At 33.5% G+C, this 14,713-nt stretch overlaps 1 protein-coding gene across 4 annotated transcripts in view; it reads left to right on the plus strand.

Moving 5' to 3' along the window:
• The window catches only part of LOC132905365 (ras-related protein Rab-37), a 176,959-nt gene that overhangs the window by 136,098 nt on the left and 26,148 nt on the right, over positions 1-14,713 (plus strand). Inside the window, exon 1 of one of the 4 annotated variants that reach the window (XM_060956580.1) lies at positions 1,575-1,960. The exons of the other annotated variants lie outside the window; for them this stretch is intronic. The gene's annotated coding sequence lies outside the window, so the exon portion shown is untranslated. Of the gene's footprint in view, positions 1-1,574; positions 1,961-14,713 lie in introns of those variants that run through there. 4 annotated transcript variants of the gene reach the window in all.

The following is a 14,713-nucleotide window of genomic DNA, read 5'->3' on the forward strand; positions in this document are numbered from 1 at the left end:
TATGACAATAAATTTGCCATGATCTTAAATAAAATATTTGCCTTATATTGAATTATTAGGGTAGCGGTTCTTGACGTGTGTTTCGCGGACCTCTGGAGTCCAGAAAATGTTCAGTACATATAAGTTATTATTGTATTATTGGAGTAAAAAATATTTGGTACGTGTATTAATTAATTTATTTATAATTTCTTCTCTACAAATTTGATGTTTGTTGATGAACAGTTGACGAGTGTTTTAAATATAATTTGCATATTTGGCACATTACGCATTCAATGGGTTTCGCGACAATAAAAAATTATTTAAAGAAGTTCCGTGATAAACAAAAGGTTATGAACCGCTGTATTAGAGCGATAAAAGTATCCTGTATACACGGCAGATATTTATGGGCGATGTTATGTAAAACCTGTTTCATGGGTTTAATATCTACGATTTATTGCTGCAATACATTGATACGTAAGTTACATTATTCAATAGGTATAATAATTGTCTGTAACGTTAAATGCTACCAGCGTTGGAGGTCAATATCTTTATGTTTATTAACGATTCAACATGATTCATGTAAACCATCGTCATATAAATTCGTATCATACGCATCAATAAAACAAGCCATAAAATAATTCTTTCAAAGATTAATCGAATCGTTTGGAAAGACATAAATATAATTAAAAACCATTCTCTTTATTACAATATTATGTTGAGAGTGTACAAATTATTTCTTGAATTAAATCTCGAATCCAAATAGCGTTCAAAATCATTTTCAAAAACTATTTTCATCTCTCTTATCCATTTTTCCTTGTTATCAATTTTTTACATCCAGACTACCAAATAAAAAATAATAAACCGCGTTACTTAATTATATTGTCTACACATGTTACATCCAACATCTTTCCCAAATGTTAAATTATCAAACAGCCCATCAGTTCGATTTCTATCCTTCAACCCTTGTTCGCATCGTTCGACTGATCCATTCACGAGCCAAGTGCTACACATGCTCACTAATACTCATCTATTCTACACTCATCCGGAGCGACATATAGCAGCCACTTTCGATCTCCCATCGGTTTTGCAAACAGCCCACTCATCAAAGGTTTCCATCCACGCTTTTAGCCCGTTTCAAACAAATTTTAATCGAATGCCAAAAAGAGACGAAGTACTCGTCAAATCGTAATACAAATAAAATTGGCAGAAGCAAAGGCTGAGGAACAGGAACAAAAGTGAAAAACTGTAGAGGAGCAAATGAATCGAGGAAAAAGAAAGAACGAACGAAATCCGAGACGCGGTAAAGGAAGGGATGATAAAAGAGTCAGAAAGAGAGAAAAGAGAGGAGAAAAGAGGAAATTAAGAGAGAGAGAGAGAGAGAATAAAGGAGAAGAAAAAAGGTAGAACGAAGTACACGCGTCGGTATACGCGTCGTTCTGCGAGCAACATATTTTCCAAGCCGATACGCTTTTTCCCTCGCCCTTTTTGAAACGCGCACGCCACCCTGTGCGCCACCCCTCTCTCTGCTCTGCTCTGCTTGCCGCCGGTTTCCCTTTCTCCCGCGGCATCCAACCTCCTGGCTGCCTCTGGAAATAGTCGCCACAAAGCGATTCCCTGTGCTCCGTGTGTTCCGCGCGATTATCAAGCTACCGAGTGCCGCTCGGTTCGTCCTCGCGTCCCGCCGACGCGTTATCGCGACACGTGCTTCCGGCCGATTCGTAGAAAACCACGGACCGTTCGTTTAACAACAGTTTTCCGTATCGAGGAAAGAGAACGGACCTCATCTGCGCGCGCTAATTGCGGATTTATTGCTCCGCCAGATAAGCGAGGATCAGGGTTGTTTAAAAGTGAGGGAGAGTGTGGCGTGTTCTGGTGTTGTTGGTTTTAGGGGAGGAAGTTCATCGAGATTGTGCTTTTTTTATTATTTCGTCGAAGTTGGAGATCAAGGTGGTGGGAAAGTTTGTTTGGAAAACTGTGAGGGGTAGGTAGCATGGAAATTTAAGGTGACGTTTAATCGTGGTAATTGGAGTTGAATGAAGGAAAATGTGTTTACTGGGCTTGTATTTCTGGAGTAATTGAACGTATAGGTGGTGGTGAAATTTGAATCTGTGAAAAAATGCGATATGATATATTGTATTGTTTGAGATAAAATGTGCTGTGTCAAAAAGCACAGTTGAAGGGAGATGTGTTTTTGACATAGGTGAAGATAGATAATGGGAAAGTTTGATTAAAGAAGCAGTGATCTATGAAATGCAGTATGAATATTTCAAATAGAGTATAATCGTGGTAGGAAAAAGCCTGACGATTATAGTGCAGTTGAGGAAGATACGTTGATCGGGGTTATATTTGTAAATTAATTAAAAATGTAGCTTACACAAAAATTTCTTTGCCAGAAGAAGAATTTAACTCTCCATAGTTTTTTTGTTCGCAATATATTATACTATCGATTACAACTTTTCATCCCAAGTAGAGAAATATAAATTAACAAGTGTAACGTCAACTTCTACGATAAAATACTTTAAATATATGTAGATATAAAAGTACGTAATTGTATGACGTTATCGAGGGTAAAATGGGGTGTGATTATGTTTTGAGAGATTTTTACAGCTGTGGTTAAATAGAAAGTTAATTAAAGCTGCTTTTATGAAAAAAACTGAAAGTCGAGATACTCTAAGAAGAAAAATAAATGGTTTGTGTAACGTTGCATAAAATTAATTCTACAGGGAATTGCAATTATGATCGAATTTAATTCGAGTTTAACGAGAATGTACCTACATCATTTTTCTATTCTTTTATTTTTTGAATATCAAATTTTGCTAAATTCAGACAATTCCGAGAAATGATAGAAGTTGCATTGCAACTCATATTGAAAATATGAGTCACATCTAAAAGCAATATCCTTGTGTTTCATAAATTATGTTATCGATTGATATCTATAACTCAGTAAGTTCGAAGTATTATAATCTGTTTTCTTCGAACATTGTCCATTCTTTCATATAAAAGACAATTTTCTAATTGTTCATTTCTCTCGTATACACACAAATATAACCTTTTTATTATTATCGAAATTGTTTAAGTGGTTCAATAAGTTAGAAAAAAGAAGTTACACCGAAGTTTCTACTACAGTGGCTTTACAATTAATTATTTCTGAAAGGTGGTTGTTCTATATCTACACAGGAAAAGTAGATATTAGTGAGCGATATAAAAATCATTAACACTATCTTTCGACCATATGTGGGTCACGCCAGTCTTCAGAAATTTATGATTCTCATGTAGTTCATAGAGCTTTGTGACTGTTTACAGTTCACAGTGAACAATTCAAAATATCTTTAACACGTAACACCTTCACACTCAAAAAATACGTAACCGGATAAAATAATTATAACTTGAATATAAGAAACAGAATCTTTGTTAATTCTAGTAAAAAATCTTAAACTACGTATTTATGTAGATCCTTCCAATCAGATTCTATGAAACTAATTTATCAATCTTATCAATCCCGAAGAAAATTCTCGCACACACCCCCTACATTTTCTAAAACGACGCTTCTTCTATATTAATTTTTGTTTTTAAAAGGGAAATACTTTGGTAAATTATTTTATTATTAAAATTCTAAAAACGCTAAAACGTGACTTTTTCTGATTGCCAGCGTTCAATTCGCTAGCATCCATCGTCGATCCACCGTTCGTCTTCGATCACCAGAAACGATGCAATATCCCTCTGCAGCCATTCGTGACGCGTCGTTTTAATTACCACGTCGCGTTCGATCATTCTTTGCGAACACAAACCATCCTGCACCATGATCATGCCAATATGCTAGCCACATACTTCAAACTAACCACCTACATGTAGACTAAACTGGGTGCTTCGAAACTTTGTAACGAGCCTTACAAGCAACAGCCTATGATTTATCGCGCGATCGACCTCACAGAAGATTGACAAGAAATCGCGATCTGAAATTCCAAGTTGCAAGTTCTTGCGCATCTAACATAAGCTTAAGGATCCACACGATCATCGTTCCGTGATAAAATGATGATTTATAACCGCGGTGACCGAGCATGCGTGCAAACCAAATGTGGTATCGTCGTCGTTTCCTCGAATTCGCGATAAACATTAGCGAGTAATCGCGATTTGTTAACGCACCGGTCAGCACCACGTGCGCTGATAGAATTCTGATCGACAGCGGGACGACGATAGAGAAATCTTTTCTGCATTGGTTCGTCATTGGTTCCGAGTTCTATAGATACAATGGGAAGGAAATAAGAGAAACCGGAAGAAAATTACGCGAGAAGATAATTGTGCTAAGTGAAAGAATTTATTATAATACAATAAATAACTGAACAAATAATAGTTAACAAATTAATTAGTGTAATTAAAAATATAGGTATAGAGTTATCGCGAAGAGATCGGAAGAGAAAGTCAGATATAAAGGGTGAGTTCCAAAAATTCTACTGAATATAATTCTGCAAAAGCTAACAACCGATAAAATCTTTCAGAATATTCAACAATGAAGAAAATTTTAAAATAACGTTTTTCTATTAGTCTAAACGTAGCATTCTATTAGTTAATAACGATAAAGAATTCGATCCTGAAGGAATTAAATTCACTTTAATTTTGTACGATACGTGATGACCCCAATCATTGTTGATAATGTAGGTTACGTACATATATCTTTAACGAGTATATAAGAATCGTCGGTGGAAAGTGTCGGACTGTCTTTCCTGTCTCGCGACCCTTCGTCGAACGGGACAAAGCGAACACTAATGTGGCGTAAATGGAATCAAAACGGTTTCCACCCCTTAGCAACTACACCGAAGGGTGTTTGCGTCATTAATGTCAAGCCTCGACCGCTACGTGCAGAGGCGTTGCTCGATATTATACGATTTATAATTAATAGACAACCTGCACCTCTTATTACGTAATAACTCATGCCCGGTTCGTCTCATCGAGTTAAGTGTTTCAAATGTATAGAGTTGTGAAATTTTAATGCTCATGGAAATAAATATATTCGGTTTAAAGACTGGTGCCTGCTCGTTTAATCGTTTTAGCAAATTAGAGTTCAATTAGGAAGTGTAAATTGGGAAACTATTTCCCAATAGTTTATTAGCAAACTATTGTAATTAATGGCATTTTTGAAACTACTATGTTGTGTTTTTTGTGAAATATAATTTATGAAATGAAAGTTAAATTCTCAAGAATATTCACTCAATGGAAATTTAATATATTCCCAATAATTTGATATATTTTCAATAACTTAAATAATCATTGGACTGACAAACTGATTAAAATGAAGATTGAAATTTAGAATGTTATACGTACGAGATATATAAAAGTGCTAGAAACAGCACATAATAATAACTAAACGAACTCTGTTTTGCAATAAATATTAAATAATATATCTATAAATATATGTTATATAATTACACATTAGAATATAAAATTAGATATTATTAAGATCAGAATAAATATTAATATATATTAACATATATTATACTGACTACCGACATTTCTATTATAACAGGTATTATCAAAAATTAGATCGATCTTATTATTCACTTTAATTAATCTTCCTGTTATAATGAAGCTGTTGAAGAATCTCCCTGATCAGCTTCATAAATTTGAAAGTTGGAAAGAATGATTTAAAAATATTTTTACAAAAGTTTTTTAAAACCTTGGAATTTACTCTTATATATATTAATTAATTAATTGATTATTTCTTATATTAGTACTTTATATTTATATTTTAACATACATATACTCTAAATATCTAATACTTTATATTTTAAGATCTCCCTTGCAATATTTCTATTTCGTCTTTCGTACTGGAAGTTCGATTATTTGAACACAATATTATTTTTACGTTTTACTCAGAGTCCAGCTTGATTTTCTATAATTCGATCTAAACGTTTATGACTTTTTCTTCAAAGCACAGTGCACACGGTGTACAATACAAGATTCGTAGAATATACTTTTTACAAGCAGAAAGGGTTCGGAACAAAACCTCTTTTTAGCTGGTTATTGTTAACGTATATAGTACGTGACTTTTACCTCTGACAGAGACAAAAAGTATAGTAAAGGACCGTAAACGAAATCAAAATGAAATCTAACCCTCGGTGTTTTCCACTTTTTGTCTTTCGAGAGATCGTTCGCTCTGTTAATTACAGTCCTTTGTACCTCATCGCCTCGTTTGTACGAGTACGAAAGTTTGCTCCTGCGTCCAGTTACGGTTCAACAAATCCTTGTTTCTATCTCTATGGCTATACCTTTATGGCAATAGTTAACAATCAATATTCCGAACCATAACGCGAATGTTTTAAATAAAAACGCACTTTCGTGCAATAGAATTTTATCCACTAAAATTTTTATTACTTGACGCGTTGGCCGCTAAAATAGAAAATTTGATGCTACTATACCGGTATACATACCAGCAGAGAAATATATAATATATATAGAGAATTTATTTACTATGAAACCATAAGTTAATCCTGTAATTATAATATTTTAAAATATCTAATAATCATATTTATTTTTTTATCCTAAAAGATTCCATTATGAATATAATATTTTACCATTTTTTAACACAGCCTTAATCACCCTCAACCTGATATAACTATAATAAGAATTCACAAAAAAGAAGGTCAACTACATAATCGCACTCACAATTAATAACAACTCATTCATATTTATAATCACAATAATAACGTGCATGAGGTAGTTTACTCGTAAACATAATCGTAATTCACAACAGTTCGTTCATAACCATAATCATAATCATAATCATAATCACGAATCGTCCAACTTTATAACAACACACGCATTCTTCATACTACATTATTATGGAAATTCTAGTACAGTAACATTTTAAGATTACGAATAAACAAATACGTTTCTTTTCATATTCGTCGCAAAAAGACTTGTGGAAACTAGCAATCAGATCGGACGCTCTGAAATTCATACGATATCTACCCCTGTGTGGTCAAAGGGTGGTTGCGTCGTTAATTTTTGCCGCGACTCCCCTGTACACAGTTACACATACGCAATATGGAGAACAGCGGCGCAATATAGAGAAGGAAGTTGCTATCAGAGCTCGCGATAGTCATCCAACGATAAAGAGCAAGCCGACTCGAATTTATTGAAGCGAACCGCGCACCGATAAACCTGTTTATCTGGAGAGAAGAGAAAAAGCTGGGATACTAATCACCACTGGAAACTGAAGCTCTGATTTGATCACTCGGTTGAGTAATATCGCGCGATTTTGAGCTTTTGAAATTCACCTTTCATTTTGAGGGATGTTTGTAAATGGTTGCATCATTTAGAGGGTGGTTGGATGATTAATGATAACGGTCGTCAATATAGGATAGTTTTTCTTTTTTGTAAAGATGTACGAGCACGTACGTATGTAATAAAAAGAAGAAATGTTGCAAAAAATAGATATAGGATATAGAGTGACGGCAAGAGAAAATTTATAAACTAAAAAGTATAGGAAGACTCTATAATTTTACAAGATGAATTTATATCTAACAAAGGCAACGAATAAATAAGTATAATTCTTCTGGGAAGAAGATGTAACTGTTATTAATATTGTAAAAAGTATTTAGTACAAACATTACTAGGATTCATAGTATATCAATTTAAAATGTAGTAGAAATTAAATGTAATTCTAAATGTAGGAAAATTTATAAAGAAGAAAAAAACGAAACTTTTTATTGTGATCAGATTTAGAAGAAAATGTTAAGAACAAAGAGGTAGGACAATTTGTTGAGTCGTTATCGATAGATCTTTTAAATTTTAAATTATAAAATTTCCATATGTTGATAATCTCTAAAATTGTTTATTCCCATTAAATTCTATTGAAATCTATCAGAAAATTTTAAAAGCACATGTTAAGAAACAGAATTTAAGTTGTTAAATTTTTAAATCATGATGATATTCCCAGTTACTCATTTAATTTTATGAGATTCAAGGTTTATATTAATATTCAAATTCCATTAGATCGAACGTGACTCGATGATTGGAAAGGTTATTAATATTAAAATTCTACGATACAGAGGCTCATCGATGGAAAATCGAAAATTCCCGGTACAGATTTACGAATAAAGAAAATTCCTCTTCCGTAGGACTCGTATCAGACTGGAATTAAATTCCTATCAGAGAATTCGCAGAAATTCGCAAGTGCAATGCTAAACAGGAAATCAATAGCATCAGGTGAAACTAGCTGGATTCGGCCGAAATGAAACCATTATTGTTGAATCGCGAACCTCTTTGTCAAGATCTGACTAACGCGGTTAACGTCGCTGAGAGTTATACTCTAATCCATCAACCCTTTAATTGCTGCTCCTCTTATTTCCTTCCTCTTGACCCAACAATATCTATATAATGGCATTATGGTACTATTATAGTATGGTACCATTAACAGTATCTATATATGTATATCAAATTAATTATATAATTGCATTTTTATAAATCTTAGTAAATATTAATATTAACAAAGCACAAAAATATCGAGATATTACATTTTATTTTCGCTTTATGATTTTTTGGAAAAATATTAATAGCTTCACGATAAAAATTGAGTGTGATGAATAATTAATTCATACTGACTTTCTGCCACTTAGTTTTATAGTTTTCTACATGTGTACACTCCTGTTTATAAATGATAGAACATTTTATTAAATTATTCAAATAATTAAGAATTGCTATTTCATTTGAAATGTTAAACTCTAAAGAAAACTCTTTTGTTAAATATTGCGATAATCACCTTATAATTATACATGATTAAATTACATTTTTACCTTATCTCTACCTATATATATTCATTGCATAACACGTCGGTTTTAATAAATTTCAACATCCTTATCATTAACTTATCTATTCTATTTATTCTTGTTTACTAATTATTCTAATTTCGTTTCAACTTTTTTTTAAACTGTAAATGAGGAAATTCTTGATACATAATCGTTAATTCATTATTTTTTTTATAAATCATGCAAACAGTTCCTGCTAAATTGTATGACACATTTTGAATCGTTATTTCGCACGAATATAAAATTGTGATCAATTAATTGTTACACGTTTCGCTAAAATTTCTCAGGCAAACACAGAGAAAACGGAAAAATATTAAATCCATGTTCTCCTGTCGTAAAAATGGAACCATCGACGGCGAGTTATTTTATTATTCCCTTCCATTGCCTTTGTTTCAGCAAGTTCGAATGAAAAAGCGTAAAAATGGATGATATTTTATATCGTCCAACTTCGTAGCATAGTATCGTCACCGTTGAAGTTTCCTTTCCGATGCATGAATAAAAAAGCAGCTGCAGACGAATATTTCTATGACATTTAATTCTACGGTTGATATTGGAGTGCTCTTTAAACGCGTACCAAAAATTCAGAAGTTAAAGGTAGAATTAAGATGAAGCAAGATATTGTACGAATGTAACCTGCTTAAATATTATTTGTTAAATTTCAGCAAAGTGAAAGAACATGATAAAATAAATATCATATTTTAATTAAATATGATTTCGATTTTGCATTAGTAAAATCCAATACAATTGACTAACATGAAAGGAAAACAAAATGAACAGCAAACAGAATGCATTTCCTTTAGCAAATTATTAAATTAACCAATAAAACCTTTGTAAAATTGAATAACAAATTGAAAAAACGCAGAACAGAGGCAATAGATATTTTTTTAAATCTGCTTCTAAAATCTTCCTACATTTATGCAAAATATGACCAACAAATTTCATAAACAAATGTATATTTTTATTAATGCATCCAACATACAGCCAGGACATAACAACGCCAAACAATTTCGAACATCACTAACATCAACCAAAGAAATCAAGCTTGCTCAACTTAAGCTAACGGAATACTTTTCTCATCCTCTCACTCTTCATCCTTTGACATCTCCACAAGTATCTAACAATAAGAGCCACCCGGTACATTTACGGACATTAACGGTGCTCCAATGGAAAAACGTTGGAAACGTGGCTATCCTTCCGATAATTTAAAATCCAGTCGACATCTACGGGCGCGGGATGAAAAACGTCACGCGATTCAACCTGAACGACGATAACAACGACGCTCGCTCGGACTCGAATAGTTCAGCTTCAACGATGATACGGCCGTGCAACGTGTAATTGGTCGTAAAAGCAGCCAGTAACCTTCCTCTCGAGGATAATGTTCGCCGTGGCCGTCTTGTTTAGGTGAATTCGCGAGAAAACAACCAAAGAGAGGATGAATTATCGTTCGACTTCCGATAATATCGTACCGAGATAGGGCGCTTTGCGATACCGCGCCAAACTTTTGCACGTCTTTCATCCCACTGTTCGCTTCCGCAATGAAACCGTTCAATTTTCTAATTAGTCGAATACCACAGCGATTGAACAATACGCCGATTCCTAATTGGAAACTGCAATTCGACGCGAGTTAATTTGATCCATATACGTATTTCGTTACTACGAATTTACGGATTTGCAAGCCGATTTGATGCGAAATGTGAATATTTCAGAGATATTTCTCGAGTTTATAGAAGTCAGAAATGAGGTTAGAGGATTTAAGAAAAAGTTAAACTGTTAAGGACTACAGAGAAGTTACAGGTAGAGAAGAATGTCTTTATGATTTTATATGGACTTTTGTGCAAGTTTATATTTTTGTGTGCACAAACTGGGTTAGACACAGGTTCGTTTTATCATTCAAAAAATAATAATTAGTATTCTACTTTGAATATTTCGTATATATACGCAATCTTTGCATTTTTGCATCTTTCGATTTGACATAAGTGTATGACAATCGGCACTCTATTCGTCTCAATAATTAAAAGACAAAAGTAACAATTTCGTAATTTAATTTCGTGGCCACACATTTCCTAGAATATATTCAACACTATTGTGAGTCACACCGATAATTTACAACGATATGCAACAGAGCAACAGTAATAACAAATAGATTATTAACGACAACACGTATCGTATAATTTCTCGCTAAAGAAGTTTGAGCTTCAAATTCAATTAATAACGCATTATGAGGACAATTTTTTCTTTCTGAGCTTCTCTTTCATATCGTGTAATTAATAATGATCAACTCGAAAGAGCATTAACGTCGCCGTATTACACAAAGGTACAAACATAAAAATCGCCATTAGGCGAGCCACATGATTTGTTATTTCGAGGTGCCAACGACGATGGTCGAACTGCTAAACAAATTATTGCAGCCGGCTTACGCAGTTAGACGAACGACCACGAGCTTTTATTCTTCTTACACGTGCGCCGCGTTTGAACAAGTGTCGCGCTTCGATGATGTGGCCATTTATGTGACAAACACCGGGGATCCCTGAGCGTCGTAAAAAAAAGAGTCGAAGGGTCCCTTGGGTTCCATTTTCGGTCTGCACGTCGGTCTCATTGCTAAGCCATAGTTACGTGCGTATAATAAAGAGAACATAAACCCTCGTGATCGACATTCGAAGAGTGAGTTTTTAGATCTGACTCAAACAATGTGCTTGCCATAATCTTTGAAAAAGACTCGTAAAAATATATTGGAAATTTGAACGAAAAGTTAAAGACGTTTTATGTACATTGTGCGGTTCTTATGAGAGACCATCGTAAACTGATGTTGAAAGAAATCGATTTTCCTTCTGCGTTTAATAAGTGTTACTGCCTTTTAAAAGTCTTTATATTTTAGTCGATGATTGGATCATTAATAATTTTCGAGTTTTAATTTTGAATATTATTTATAATTACGTTATTCTTCGCAAATTAATAAATTAACAGGCAACTGTAAAAGATGATGAAATATTATTTTTTTATTAAAAATTTGAGGTAGAAAGTGCAAGGGAATGTTTTTGGATGAGGTACGAGGTATGATATTTAGGTTAAGAATTTAATAGCAATGATTGTAGGACAAAGATCGATCGAAGATTCTCGTGTTGCATTGTCATCAATCTAAAAGCAATTTATCTAAAATGTTCCTATAGAGTTTTAATTTATCCTTCTTCGCTCTCTCGAGCTATTCATTTTCTAACTTCAACTCTTAATTTAATAAGAAGTAATTTAATAATAAGTTCTTAATCAATTTATGTTTGGACTCCACAAAGATGGAAGAGAATATATATAATACTAATATACAGCAATATAAGCAATTTATATGCCAATGATAAGTACATATTACCACTTATTTTAATTGATAATTATTGAAACTATTGAATCTCTAATTTAAACTCTGAATATTGTTCTCTATCAACGTTATTCACAAATAACATTAACAAATATTTTTCCTATGAATGGCATAAATGGTCGGAAATCCATAAATTTCGAGCCTCGACTAGCGCAATTGCATTTCAGCGCAATTTCTTCGTAACGATCTCAGGTAACTGGTAGCCAATTACTTTCCACGTTTCTCGTGAATTACCCAATACGTGAATTACCGGCGATTTTCTCTTTCCACGGCGTGTTGCTAGCATCGTGAAGTCGTGGCTTCGTTATCGTGAAGCCGACTTTGTTACGCAATTAGATGCACGACCCATTGTGCGTGGAAGTACGCTATATCCGTGATTCAATGTGTGTCTGCTTTAGGAAATCGCGGTAGATTGTTTTCGGTACCTTACGTCAATCCACGTGAAGTTTAACGAAGGTAAATTTATTGTGACTTAACGTAAGCTTGCTTGAGATTCAACCTGAGTTTACATTTAACTTTGTTAGTATTTACATTTGAGAATCTAATATAACTTTTGAATACATTCGAAACTCAATGTAGACGTCATTCAAAGGTAACACTACTACTTAGTATTATTCTAGCAAATGGTTATTTTTTAAGAAATATTTAATCCAAGAATTATTTCAAGATAATTACCTCGTAAATTAAAAATAATTAATATGTTTTGCGTTCTTTTGCTCTTTCCGCGTCAATAACTTCTTTCCATATGCTTCGATTTCAAGGTAATTTTTAAATAGAATTCTTGGTTTCTACTGATTTGAAAAGTTTTGACAAATTTATAGGCCACGAAAGATCACCAAGGAATTTGTACACGCGCATGTAGGAAATATCTGTGTAGCTACGTAGATTCCATTTTATAAAACACGTCCAAACCTTTTTAATCTAACGTAGTTAATCTTAGAACGTTTACGTGGTATTCTAAATCTATCTACAACTCAGCCTACTTAAACACGCCAAAGATTTCAACCATAAATTTCTACGTAGCTTAACATCAACCTAATCCCGACTCACTGCGAAGCTACCCCTAAGCTACTGATCGATTTGTGCGGCGGAAGCTTTCGTTAATTGACAGTTGCCGATCGACGGTTTTAAACGTTGGATCTCGTCAGTCTTAAACGAGTTTTCCTATTCTGCTCGTTCGCGGCCAACGACTTCGCTTCCTTTCTCACGGTTCACCGCCGCTCAAATCGCTGAAATAATCGCGAACACTTTTTCAAATTAGAACTATACGCCTTTAAATGGAAAGCGATTTATTAATCAAATTATAAACTACAGTCAATTTCATGTAGGGTAATGATAGTTATTTGAACAGTAGACTTTTTATCCTTTACATCATTTCTACTATAAGAGCTAAATAAGAGTTCTTTGCTATAGTTAACAGAGTTAGAATCCTTTATTAGGACAATGAATACTGTGTTGAATGTGCATCAATGGTTCGAAGTTGCGCGTGTCTAAAATTTCAATTATTCAAAACATTTGCATCGATTATGTGATGTTGCTCGAATAGTTATTCAACAACAGTTTCATAATTGAGTTACTAACTTCGAGTTAATGGTTTAATATAAAGTATTTTTTCTTTTTTTTTTTTTACGAAGAATTTTAATAGAAACGTAAAGAAAATTTTAAGATTTCCACATAAAATTACTACATGTTGCAATGTAGGTTTTCAAACTGTTTTAAGGACCACGATTTAATAAAAACAAAATAAAAATCCCAAACAATTGCTTAGGAAACTATGAATTTACTATACGTTTTTCTTTCAATCTCTTGAATGCGATAAATTCTTCGCATAATTCGTTCTTTCTGATATTCAGAAATAATGAATTCATTCACTTTTGGCCTTCTCTCGGTATAATAAAACGTAACGAATTCTCCGCCATTAATTCGATCACATAAAAGATATAACTTAGAAAAAACGAAGCTGGCACCCCGCTGGGGGTAGCCACTCACATGCTATATTTATTTTTATTTTATTTTTTTTCTTCACCAATAAGATATAACACTTTACCAAATATCCATAAGGACAAATTGTAAAAAACCAAAATAAAATAAAAAAAACTGTTATTAAAAAATAAAAAAAAATAAATTAATTCGATCACTCCACTTCTTCAAAACCCTAAAAATAAGATTGCCTAGCTGATCACCCTTCAACATTCGCGTTATAAAAAAACGAGAAACACCCTATTGAACGGTCGACTGAACAAGATTTACAAGACCGATCGAGCTGGATGAAAAAACGAATCCGTCAATGACCTGTCGATAATTCAATCCACCTCTCGTTCAGGCCTTCGTTATACATTCTATTAAACTACAACTGAGCCGATAACTGTACGTCAGATAGAAAGAACAATTCGCAGAAATAACGTTTGCCCTGGCTCGATGCGTGTAATGTATTCCATAAATTAGCGTCGGAGCAAAGTTTCGATTAGGAATTGCTTCTATCGAGCCACGTGTTTTCGTGTTCCTACGTCAGTAGAACAACGGTTCAACAAGCTACTTATGGATCTCTGACTGTTCGTTTCAC

Source organism: Bombus pascuorum, chromosome 3 (genome assembly GCF_905332965.1).
Source record: "Bombus pascuorum chromosome 3, iyBomPasc1.1, whole genome shotgun sequence".
Lineage (NCBI taxonomy): Eukaryota > Metazoa > Arthropoda > Insecta > Hymenoptera > Apidae > Bombus > Bombus pascuorum.